We start from the raw sequence: 13,465 nt of genomic DNA on the forward strand, positions 1-13,465 counted from the left end.
TTACGAAAATGTGTTCACGGACAGACGGACAGACGGACATCGCTATATCGACTCAGGAGCCCACACTTAGCATTTTTGCCAAAGACACCATATGTCTATCTCGTCTCCTTCTGGGTGTTGCAAACATATGCACTAACTTGTAATACCCTGTTCCACAGTGTGGAGCATGGTATAATAATAATCCTGCTATCTCAGCAAAAAACGTAAATTGGAGAATAATTTTGGCCTCCGTGGTCATATGGGTGTAAATCGGGCGAAAAATATATATGGGAGCTATATCAAAATCTGAACCGATTTGAACCAAATTTGGCACGCTTAACGATACTATTAAACGTACTCCTTGTGCAAAAGTTGAAGCAAATCAGGGCAAAACTCTGGCTTTTGAGGCCATATGAGTCTAAATCGGGCGAAAGATATATATGGGAGCTATATCTTAATCTGAACTGATTTTAACAAAATTTAGCACACTGAACGATACTCTTAAACGTACTCCTTGTGCAAAAGTTGAAGCAAATCAGGACAAAACTCTGGCTTTTTGGCCCTATAAGTTCAAATCGGACGAAAGATATATATGGGATCAATATCTAAATCTGAACCGATTTGGCTGATATTTTGCATATCTTACGAAAGCCCCAAAATATTTGGCTGCACGAAATTTTGAGAAAATACGTTGATAAATACGTAATTATGACCAGATCGATGATAAATGTATATGGCAGCTATATCTAAATTTGAACCGATTTCAAAATCAATAGCGATTGCCTTTGTACCAAAAAACGACCTCATGCCAAATTTGAGGACGATCGGACTTAAACTGCGAGCTGTACTTTGTACACAAAATTACATATGCAGACAGACGGATGGACAGACAGACAGAGGGACTTCGCTAAATCGACTCAGAATTTAAGTCTAAGACGATCGGTATACTAAACGATGGGTCTCAGACTTTTCCTTCTTGGCGTTACATACAAATGCACAAACTTATGATACCCTGTACCACAGTAGTGGTGAAGGGTATAATTATTAGAGTAAAGGAAATGTTCTCTAAACATAATAATTCCATGAACTAAAATATAATTTAATTGGCTTTAGTGAAATAGAGAGTTCACTTTTTTTTGAGTGTAGGAAATTTGAATATCTTTCAGTGACAAGAGAACTCTTATATCCATATAAAAAATTTTGGTAAAAATTAAAGTAAAATTGCAATTGCAACATCAATTTCAGAAATTTTGCATTTTTCTGAATCACTTAAAATCGCAGCAAAAAAATTTGGAAGTTCTACTAAAGCCACAACTTTAAAACCACTTCTACGAATGTCCTCCCAAAGATGTTCTTTATTTTAACTACACAGGAAATTCTTTTAATTCATTTTTGTCCTAACTGGCTTTTTTCATATTTTAATGGGTAATTTTAACTGTTTTTATAGCCTAAACCACCCCAGCAAAAAAAGCGTCGCCAAAAAAGTAATGAAAATTTTCTTTTTGGATCCGGAAGTGGCGCAAAATTAACGCAGAAGCGATGAATTTAACATGGGCTTGTAATAGGACGGAAGTCCTCGATTTCAACAGCCGTTGCACTGAATTTGCATCACTTCTTTAGGTGTGATCCGAATTCAATGTTTTGGATGTAAATTACAAAATTCTGTGATATTTTGTCAAAAAATAATTTTTATAATTTTTTAAAATTTTTAATGGATTCTAACGTTTGTGAGAAACATTTGACCTCAAATATTTTCAAAAATTCACATTTTTTTCAGATTGGATTTAGCATTTTTTTTTTTGACAAAATTTAAATGATTTGTACCATTTTAAGAATTTTTACCCTGTTTTTAACCTATTTGAAACAAAAAAATGTAAAATTACCCATTAAAAGTATGAAAAAAACCAAGATATAAAAAATTTTATTAAAAAAACTTCCTGGGTTAAAATAAAGAACATCATTGGAAGTGCATCTTCTGTAAGTGCTTTTAAAGTTGTGCCTTTGGAAGAACTTCCAAATTTTTTTGCTGGGCACATAGTGGTCAGGGTATAATAACATTGATCGGCCAAAAAATGTGCCTACAAGAAATATTGATGATTTAGACCCCATAAAATATATTCCGATCGACTCAGAATCACCTCCTGAGTCGATCTAGCGCTTGGTGTCCGTCCGTCCGTCCGTCCGTCTGTCCATGTATTTGTTGTTCACAGGATTCCGGTCGCAATTATTAACCGATTTGGATGAAATTTGGTACAGGGTGTTTTTTGTGCACAAGTACGAACGCCATTGAAATTGGAAGAAATCGGATCAAATTTAGATATAGCTCCCATATATACGTATCGCCCGATTTCGACAAATGGACTCACGTTGCGTTGTTTTACAAACCGATCGTCATAAAATTGTGCACATAGTAAACTTGTTCATCACCCTTGAAGTCTGCAAAATTTCATCGAAATCGGTTCAGATTTAGATATAGCTCCCATATATATGTATCGCCCGATTTTCCCAAATTTGACCATAAAAACCTCATTTATTAAACGATCTTACTCAAACTTGGCTTACTCCAATCTTTTATAGTACTGACAATATGTGCCAAAAATCATCGAAATCGGTTCAGATTTAGATATAGCTCTCATATATATGTATCGCCCGATTTTGCCAAATTTGGCCATAAAACCCTTATTTGTCAACCGATCGTACTCAAAGTTGGCTAAATATGATATTCTATAGCTCTAACTGTATGTGCGAAATTTCATCGAAATTGCTTTAAATTTAGATATAGCTCCCATGTATAAGTATCGCCCGATTTTGCCAAATTTGTCCGTAAACCCCTTATTTATCAACCGATCGTAACCAAGGTTGGCTAAATGTAATCTTCCATAGCGCTAACTGTATGGCAAAATTTCATCGAAATCGGTTCAAATTTAGATATAGCTCTCATATATATGTATCGCCCGATTTTGAAAAATTTGCCCCTAATAACCTTATTTTCGACCATAGGGGCTTCATTTATTAACTGATCGTACTCAAATTTTACACAAGATAACCTCTTGTGGCATTAATTAAACCCGCAAAATATTATGCAAATTGGTTCAGATTTACATATAGCTTCCATATATATGCATCGTGCTAAAAAAAAAATCTAACAAAATTTGAAGATTCCCACAAATCTACCAAACCAATATTTCTATAGAAATTTTTGTCAAAACTTTATTCCTGTTGAAAATTTTGTCAACATTTTATTTCTATTGAAAATTTTGTCAAAATTGTACTTCTATAGAAATTTTTTTCAAAATATTATTTCTATAAAAAATTTTATTTCTATGGAATTTTTTCTCAAAATTTTATTTCTATAGAATTTATTATCAAAATTTTATTTCTATAGAAAATTTTCTCAAAAAAAATTTGTTTATCGAAAATTTTTCCAAAATTTTATTTCTATCGAGATTTAACAAATAAAATTACTATTTTTGGTTGAATTCTACCAGCTGTGGCAACCGTGGTGGTAATACAAATTTATTTTCTAGGTTATATACGTTGCATTTTCATGTTTTACGATAATAAAGTACTTGGAACCATTTTTATTTTGTAAAATTTGTTTAAATTACTATTGTAGGGAAAATTATTTGGGAATGTATGGGAAAGTAGGGAACTTTTTTTGTCCTTGTAGGGTAAACCGAACATTTTCCCTGGCAACACTGACTATAAGATATAGTCAGATTGAGACATAGCACCCATAAACATGTACCCCTTAATTTTCTTAAATATGCAGCTGCGGTTTATCTTCCAGACCTATATCAATGTTACCCACAAATGCTTATAATTACTAATTCGGTAAGGGTGGTTTAGGGTATGATATAGTCGGCTCCGCCCGACTTTCTACTTTACTTACTTGTTTCTAACTCGCTTTTTTCATATTTTTAATAGGAAACTTATTTTTTTTTTTCAAATGTGTTAAAAACAGATTAAGAATTAATAAAATTGTACAAATTATTAAAATTTTGACAACGAAATGCTAAATACTTTCTAGAAAAATTGCGAATTTTTGAAAAAAAAATTGATGTTAAACATTCCAGACACGCGTTATAATGCATTAAAAATCATAAACAATTTTAAAAATTATTTATTTGTCAAAACACTGAATTGGAATCAGTGTTGCCAGGCGATTTTTGATCCTTCCCCCAAATCTTAAGAAAACAACCCCTAAATCGGTCTAGGCTTTTTTCAAAAACCCCCAAAAATTTAAGAATGTAAAAAGTACAAAAAAGGGTCCCAAATTTCGTGAAAAATTCCTGTAGTGGTACACTTTAAAAATTAAATTTAATAGAAATATATATATATATATATATATATATATATATATATATATATATATATATATATATATATATATATATATATATATATATATATATATATATATATATATATATATATATATATATATATATATATATATATATATATATATATATATATATATATATATATATATATATATATATATATATATATATATATATCCGATCCGGCTGAAATTTGGTACATAGCGTTAGTATATGATCTCTAACAACCATGCAAAAATTGGTCCACATCGGTCCATAATTATGTACAGCCCCCATATAAACCGATCCCCCGATTTGGCTTGCGGAGCCTCTAAGAGAAGCAAATTTCATCCGATCCGGCTGAAATTTGGTACATAGTGTTAGTATATGGTCTCTAACAACCATGCAAAAATTGATCCACATCGGTCCATAATTATATACAGCCCCCATATAAACCGATCCCCCGATTTGGATTGCGGAGCCTCTAAGAGAAGCAAATTTCATCCGATCCGGCTGAAATTTGGTACATGTTGTTAGTATATGGTCTCTTACAAGCATGCACAAATTGATCCACATCAGTCCATAATTATATATAGCACCCATATAAACCGATCCCCCGATTTGGCTTGCGGAGCCTCTAAGAGAAACAAATTTCATCCGATCCGGCTGAAATTTGGTACATGGTGTTAGTATATGGTCTCTAACGACCATGCAAAAATTGGTCCACATCGGTCCATAATTATATATAGCCCCCATATAAACCGATCCCCCGATTTGGCTTGCGAGGCCTCTAAGTGAAGCAAATTTCATCCGATCCGGCTGAAATTTGGTACATGGTGTTAGTATATGGTCTCTAACAACCATGCAAAAATTGGTCCACGTCGGTCAATAATTATATATAGCCCCCATATAAACCGATCACCAGATTTGACCTCCGGAGCCTCTTGGAAGACCAAAATTCATCTGAATCAGTTGAAATTTGGTACGTGGTGTTAATATATGGCCTCAAACTCCCATGCAAAAATTGGTCGATATCGGTCCATAATTATATATAGGCCCCATATGAATCGATCCCCAGATTTGACCTACAGAGCCCCTTGGAAGAGCAAAATTGTTCCCATTCCGTTGAAATTTGGTTTGTGATGTTAGTATATGGTATCCAACAACTATGCAGGAATTGGTTCATATCAGTCCATAATTATATATAGTCCCCATATAAACCGATCCTCAGACTTGACCTCTGGCCTTTTGGAGAAGCAAAATTCATCCGATCTGGTTGAAATTTGGTACGTGGTGGTAGTATATGATATTTAACAACCATGCCAAAAGTGGTCCATATTAGTCCATAATCGTATATAGCTCCCATATAAACCGATCCCGATATTTGGTTTTGGAGCCTCTTGGAGGAGCAAATTTCATCCGAATCAATTGAAATTTGATACATTGTGCTAGTATATGGCCGTTAACAACCATGCCTAAGTAGGTCCATATCGGTCCATAGTTATATATAACCCTCAGATAAATCGATCCCCAATCACACAAAAATTGGTCCACATCAAGTTCTTTATTCTATATAGCACCCATATAAGCGATCCCCATATTTCAATTCTGGCTCTCTACGTACCGTGCAAAAGCCATGTCGATTTGTAATTATTTGTAGACTTACCTATACATAACTTTTTTGTCTAATATATACCATGTATGGACTAACTCACAATTTAGAAAACGATGTTAAGAAGTTTTAAGATACCACAACCCAAGTAATTCGATTGTGGATGACAGTCTTTCGTAGAAGTTTCTATGCAATCCATGGTGGAGGGTACATAAGATTCGGCCTGACCGAACTTACAGCCGTATATACTTGTTTCTCATAATACATGCCAGAGTTGTTCGGAATTTGCTTGAGATTTGCTCCACTTTATAAGGTCTAAGATATTTTTTTACCCCCAAAAATCCCCCTAAATAAATTTTACCCCTAAAAATCCCCCTAAACGTGAAAAAACCCTAAATTTGGGGGGAAACCCCCTAACCAGGCAACACTGATTGGAATCACACCTTAAGAAGTGATGCATATTCAGTTCAACGGCTGTGGAAATGGTGGACATCCGTCCTATGAGAAGCCCATGTTAAATTCATCGCTTCTGCGTCAATTTTGCACCACTTACGCATCCAAAAGAAAATTTTCACAACTTTTTTGGCGACGCTTGTTTTGCTGGGTAAGTATATGTATTTGAAAGATTTGAGATACTATCGAAATTTTTTTAGTTTTTGAGATAGCATAGAAAAATTTTAAAATTTTAATATGGCAGAAGAAGATTTTCATAATTGTAAAGAGGTTTGTGGTTTTTTTAATTCTGCAATTTCTCGACTTTGTGGAAAACTGACAGTTTAACGAAACTGTAAAAAAATATTGTCGGATTTCTCAAGAAATAGTTTAGTTAACCAAAATAATATAGACTTTTCAACTTGGTAGAAGTAAATAAACCTGTATGTAGAAGTAAATAAACCATAGATGAACTATATTTAAGGGAATCATAAACTAGACAAGCAAAAAACTAACTTTGGGGGTTAATTTGACTACATTTTAGTTCAATGAAAAATGGTTCAGTGTATATTTAAAAGACAAATGTTTTATTCATCGAATGCTTTTAAAAAATGCTTCTCAGTCTAAGTCTTTTTCATTATTCTCCGATTCTTAAAATTGAAAAAAGAATTTTTCCAATCTCTTTAGCCGTTTTGGAGATATAAAATTTTCAATTTTGAAATTGCCATAACATTTTTAATTTCATATTTGGCACAATTTTATATATAGATATAACCTTTCTATAAACGACTATGCCACCTGACTGACCCATATATAACCAGAAATCGAATTCTTCGCATATGTTCTCATATATAGGGGTTTTATATATGAGAACATTATTTTTTTTTGTCACATCCATAGCATATATTTTTTTTTGTCACATCCATAGCAAGAGTCATCATCACCACCAATACTGCAGCCTATTCGTCATCATTCAAAAACGAGACACAATGGTGCAATTTGAGCTATGGAAGTTATGACGTTGAATTGGTTAAAATAATTGAATTATTTAATTATTTAATTTGTGCTCGTTGTGAATGTAAAGCAAAACGATTCTGGAATTTTTACTTCTCTGCAACACAATGAAAAATTATCACGCCTTGTATTCGTTCATCGCCAACGGAATGGGAAAGTTGATATCTTGTATGTCTGGTTAGACTACATCAGACCGTGAGTCCCTTTACCCTTAGGGTCAATCGATGTCAACAGCGCTAACATGAGTGAAATTGAATTGGTTGTTCGTTACAATTCTTTCAGAAACAATTAAATGTGAATGCGGTATGATGTGGTTGATAAACGATTGAATTGAAATGGAAACCTCTTTAAATGCGAGATAGATAAAAGTTTTTTTTTCTATTGGTTATTTTAAATGGGAAATTTATGACACTGATGTGGGTCACATCATTTCAAAGATAGGTGATAATTTGTTGCTAATTTATAAACAGATCATTTAATGATCTTTGTACATTGAAATCAGATTTTTGATCCACATTAGGCTCTATAGACAGCTTAATTCTAAGCAATATAATATGAATGGGGACATTTGCTCGATTACATTTACCGCAATCATATATCTAGCAGTTAAATTCAAGGTATCCGACACGATTGTTTTGTGAAAATATCTTTTTATATAAAATTTGACTTATTTATTGGTTTGTTTGTTCTGGATAAGCTCGGAAAATACTGAACATTTACTTTAAATTTTCAGGGAACGAATAGTTTTATCAAGGGAAGGGAAACCTCCGCCTTGCCCAAACTGGGTTTATATTCTCCGATTTACTTAAAATTTTCAGATAAGGATAGGTGTGGCGTCTAAACAAAAATCAGTTACACAAACAAAAAAAATATCAACCTATTTCCAATTAAAATTTTAATTGAATTTTCAAAAATATTCAATTAAAAATGTAATTGAATCAAAAATTGTTTTTATTAAAACAAAAATTAATTGGATCAATTATTTTTTTAATAGACTTCATTGATTGATACTACCATTTCTGTGATTGAAGACATATCAATTAAAAATTAGTTGGTTCAATTACTTTCGTGATGGAATCAAAAAAAACAAGTAAAAGCAGAGTTATTTTCGGCCCGGCCGAACCTTAAATACCCACCACCATGAAAATGCAGATTTTTAATTTTTATAACAATGTTTTTTTTTTTTAATTTTTGACAAATTTCTAGATTTCTTTTATTTATATTTATGTATAACAAATATTGAAAAGATTTTAATATTTTTAATTATGTTCTGCTATAAAGATACCGTCGTGGTAACTGTGATTTGTTGCGTATGTTTTACATTTCACATTTTCGATATGGAGTTTTTTTTGACACAAATTTTAAAGACAATCATTATCAAAAATTCCGATTAATTTGCTCTCAATCAAAATACTTTGTACGAAAGGGGAATTTCATTCCGGGGGTAAATATAATTTCTTTGGGTGTACGCTCAAGAAATTAAATCAATCCATATCGATTACCAAAAGGACCGGTAAAAATAAATACGATACAGATTTTTGAGGGTCTAAAATACATTTTAAGACAAACTGGATAATAACCAAGGATTCTAGAAGCCCAAGAAGTAAAGTCGGGAGATCGGTCTATATGGGGACTAATCCAAAACATATACCGATACACCTCAATTTCGGCACACATATTTATGGTCCCAAAATACCCCTTGATTTCGAAATTCAGGGAAATCGGGTAATGAATACAGTTTATAGAAGCCCAAGAATAAAAATCGGTAGATCGGTCTATATGGGGCCTATACCAAAACATGGACCGATGGGAACCATTTTCAGCACATTATTTTATGTTCCCCAAATACCTCTAGATTTTCAAAATACCTCTAGATTTTCAATTTCATACAAATCGGATAGAAAATACTGTTTCTAGACGTGTAAGAAGCAAAATTGGGAGATCGGTCTATATGGGGGCTATACCAAAACATGGACCGATACGGACCATTTTCGACATACCACTTTATGATCCCAAAATACCTCTAGATTTTCAATTTCAGACAAATCGGATAGAAAATACTGTTTTTAGACGCCCAGGAAGTAAAATCGCGAGATCGGTCTATATGGGGGCTATACCAAAACATGGACCTATACGGACTATTTTCGACACACCTCTTTATAGTCCCACAATACCTCTAGATTTACAATTTCAGGCAAATCGGATGGTAAATATAGTTTTTAGACGCCTAAGAAGCAAAATCGGGAGATCGGTCTATATGGGGGTTATACTAAAACATGGATCGATACGGACCATTTTCGACACACCTCTTTATGGTCCCAAAATACCTCTAGATTTTCAATTTCAGACAAATCGGATAGAAAATACTGTTTCTAGACGCCCAAGAAGCAAAATCGGGAGATCGGTCTATATGGGGGCTATACCAAAACATGGACCTATACGGACTATTTTCGACACACCTCTTTATAGTCCCACAATACCTCTAGATTTCCTATTTCAGGCAAATCGGATGGTAAATATAGTTTTTAAACGCCTAAGAAGCAAAATCGGGAGATCGGTCTATATGGGGGCTATACCAAAACATGGATCGATACGGACCATTTTCGACACACCTCCTTATGTTCCCAAAATACCTCTAGATTTTCAATTTCAGACAAATCGGATAGAAAATACTGTTTCTAGACGCCCAAGAAGCAAAATCGGGAGATCGGTCTATATGGGGGCTATACCAAAACATGGACCGATACGGACCATTTTCGACACACCTCTTTATGGTCCCAAAATACCTGTAGATTTCCAATTTCAGGCAAATATGATAAAAACTACGAATTTTATAGGCCCAAGACCCCAAATCGGGAGGTCGGTTTATATGGGGACTATATCAAAACTTGGACCGATATAGCCCATCTTCGAACTTGACCTGCCTGCAAACAAAAAACGAATCTGTGCCAAATTTCGGGACGATAGCACCATTATTGAAGGCTGTAGCGTGATTACAACAGACAGACAGACAGACGGACAGACGGACAATCTTATATCGTCTTAGAATTTCTCCCTGATCAAGAATATATATACTTTATATAGTCGGAAATCGATATTTCGATGTGCTACAAACGGAATGACAAACTTATTATACCCCCGTCACCATTTTATGGTGGTGGGTATAAAAAAAATTTTGTGTATAGGTAGACTTCATCTTTGCCCGTCTTTTTTTAAAGCACATACAGTGAATAAACTAAACTTCTGGGAATTACTTGAATTTTACAGAGGACATTGTGGCAGGTTTTTAAAAAATTATTTTAATCGGGTATCTGGTTATTTAATATTTGGACTGAGAGGGCGGACCTCCCCCTTATACAACCTTTTGAAAATTGGGCTAAAGTTATCCGATTTGCTTCACATTTTCACAGAAGTTTGAAGGGGCTTCTAGACAAAGATCCGCTAAATTATTTTTCGATATTTAGTCGGGGAGAAGTACAGTGGAAGAACTAATCTTGTGCGAATTATTTGAATTTTACAGAGGACGTGGCGGAAATTATTATGAGGTATCTGATTTTTATACCCTGCGCCACACTGTGGAACAGGGTATTATAAGTTAGTGCATATGTTTGCAACACCCAGAAGGAGACGAGATAGACACATGGTGTCTTTGGCAAAAATGCTCAGGGTGGGCTCTTGAGTCGATATAGCGATGTCCGTCTGTCCGTGAACACATTTTTGTAATCAAAGTCTAGGTCGCAGTTTTAGTCCAATCGACTTCAAATTTGGCACAAGTATGTGTTTTGGCTCAGAATAGATCCCTATTGATTTTGGAAGAAATCGGTTCAGATTTAGATATAGCTCTCATATATATATATTTCGCCCGATATGGACTTATATGGCCCCAGAAGACAGAGTTTTACCCTAATTTGTTTAAAATTTTGCACAAGAAGAACAATTAGTACTATAGTCAAGTGTGCCAAATTTTATTCAAATCGGTTCAGATCTAGATATAGCTCCCATATATATCCTTCGCCCGATATGGACTAATACGGTCCCAGAAGCCAGAGTTTAACCCCAATTTGGTTGAAATTTTGCACAGGGAGTAGAATTAGCATTCTAGCTATGCGTTGCAAATTTTGCTGAAATCGGTTCAGATTTAGATATAGCTCCCATATATATCGTTCGCCCGATTTACACTCGTATGACCACAGTGGCCAATCTTTTACTCCGATTTAGTTGAAATTTTGCACAGGAAGTCGATTTGGCATTGTAGCTATGCGTACCAAAGTTGGATGAAATCGGTTCAGATTTAGATACAGCTCCAAATATAGCTTTCGCCCGATTTACACTCATATGACCACAGAGGCCAATTTTTTGCTCCAATTTAGTTGAAATTTTGCACAGGGAGTAGAATTAGCATTGTAGCTATGCGTGCCAAAGTTGGTTGAAATCGGTTCAGATTTAGATATATCTCTCATATATAGCTTTCGCCCGATTTAGACTCATATGACCACAGAGGCCAATTTTTAACTCCGATTTAGTTGTAATTTACACAGCGAGTAGAATTAGCATTGTTGCTATGCGTGCCAAATTTCGTTGAAATCGGTTCAGATTTAGATATAGCTCCCATATATATGTTTTTCTGATTTCGACAAAAATGGTCACAATACTAACATTTTCCTTGTTAAATCGCCACTGCTTAGTCGAAAAGTTGTAAAAATGACTCTAATTTCCCTAAACTTCTAATACATATATATCGAGCGATAAATCATAAATAAACTTTTGCGAAGTTTCCTTAAAATTGCTTCAGATTTAAATGTTTCCCATATTTTTATACCCTGCACCACACTGTGGAACAGGGTATTATAAGTTAGTGCATATGTTTGTAACACCCAGAAGGAGACGAGATAGACACATGATGTCTTTGGCAATAATGCTCAGGGTGGGTCCCTGAGTCGATATAACCATGTCCGTCTGTCCGTCCGTCCGTCTGTCTGTGAACACATTTTTGTGATCAAAGTCTAGGTCGCAATTTAAGTCCAATCGCCTTCAAATTTGGCACATGCTCCTAATTTGGGTTAGAATAGTACCCTATTGATTTTGGAAGAAATCGGTTCAGATTTAGATATAGCTCCCATATATATCTTTCGCCCGATATGCACTAATATGGACCCAGCAGCCAGATTTTTATACCGATTTGCTTGAAATTTTGTACAAACATAACACTTAGTTGTATAGTAAAGTGTGCAAAATTTGATTGAAATCGGTTCAGATTTAGATATAGCTCCCATATATATCTTTCGCCCGATATGGACTAATATGGTCCTAAAAGCCAGAGTTTTGGCCCAATTTGGTTGAAATTTTTCACAGGGAGTAGATTTAGCATTGTAGCTATGCGTGCCAAATTTGGTTGAAATCGATTCAGATTTAGATATAGCTCCCATATATATCTTTCGCCCGATATGCACTTATATGGACCCAGAAGCCAGAGTTTTATCCCGATTAGCTTGAAATTTTGCACAAGGAGTACAATTTGATTGAAATCGGTTCAGATTTAGATATAGCTTCCATATATATTTTTCGCCCGATATTGACTTATATGGCCCCAGAAGCCAGAGTTGTGGCCCAATTTGATTGAAATTTTGCACTAGGAGTACAATTAGTAATATAGTCACGTGTGCCAAATTTGATTGAAATCGGTTCAGATTTAAATATAGCTCCCATATATGTTTTTCTTATTTCGACCAAAATGGTCAAAATACCAACATTTTCCTTGTTTTTTACTAAAGTTGTGTTCCACCCTAGTGCATTAGCCAACTTAAATTTTGAGTCTATAGATTTTGTAAAAGTCTATCAAATTCTGTTTATATCGAGTGATATTTAAACGTATGTATTTGGGACAAACCTTTATATATAGCCCCAACACATTTGACGGATGTGATATGGTATCGAAAATTTAGATCTACAAAGTGGTGCAGGGTATAATATAGTCGGCCCCGCCCGACTTTGGACTTTCGTTACTTGTTTGATATTTAGTTAGACACGGAGGGTGGCTTTTGCTTTGCCAGGCGTGGTTGACATTTTCGGTGAAGACTGGGGTAGCGTCTAAACAAAGATCCAC

At 34.5% G+C, this 13,465-nt stretch overlaps 1 protein-coding gene across 2 annotated transcripts in view; it reads right to left on the bottom strand.

The window, feature by feature from the left end:
• Positions 1 to 13,465, bottom strand: part of LOC142235026 (uncharacterized) — a 40,687-nt gene that overhangs the window by 12,265 nt on the left and 14,957 nt on the right. Inside the window, exon 1 of one of the 2 annotated variants that reach the window (XM_075306246.1) lies at positions 13,366 to 13,370. The exons of the other annotated variant lie outside the window; for it this stretch is intronic. The gene's annotated coding sequence lies outside the window, so the exon portion shown is untranslated. Of the gene's footprint in view, positions 1 to 13,365; positions 13,371 to 13,465 lie in introns of those variants that run through there. 2 annotated transcript variants of the gene reach the window in all.

The sequence above is a fragment of the Haematobia irritans genome, chromosome 4 (assembly GCF_050003625.1).
Source record: "Haematobia irritans isolate KBUSLIRL chromosome 4, ASM5000362v1, whole genome shotgun sequence".
Taxonomy (NCBI): Eukaryota; Metazoa; Arthropoda; class Insecta; order Diptera; family Muscidae; genus Haematobia; species Haematobia irritans.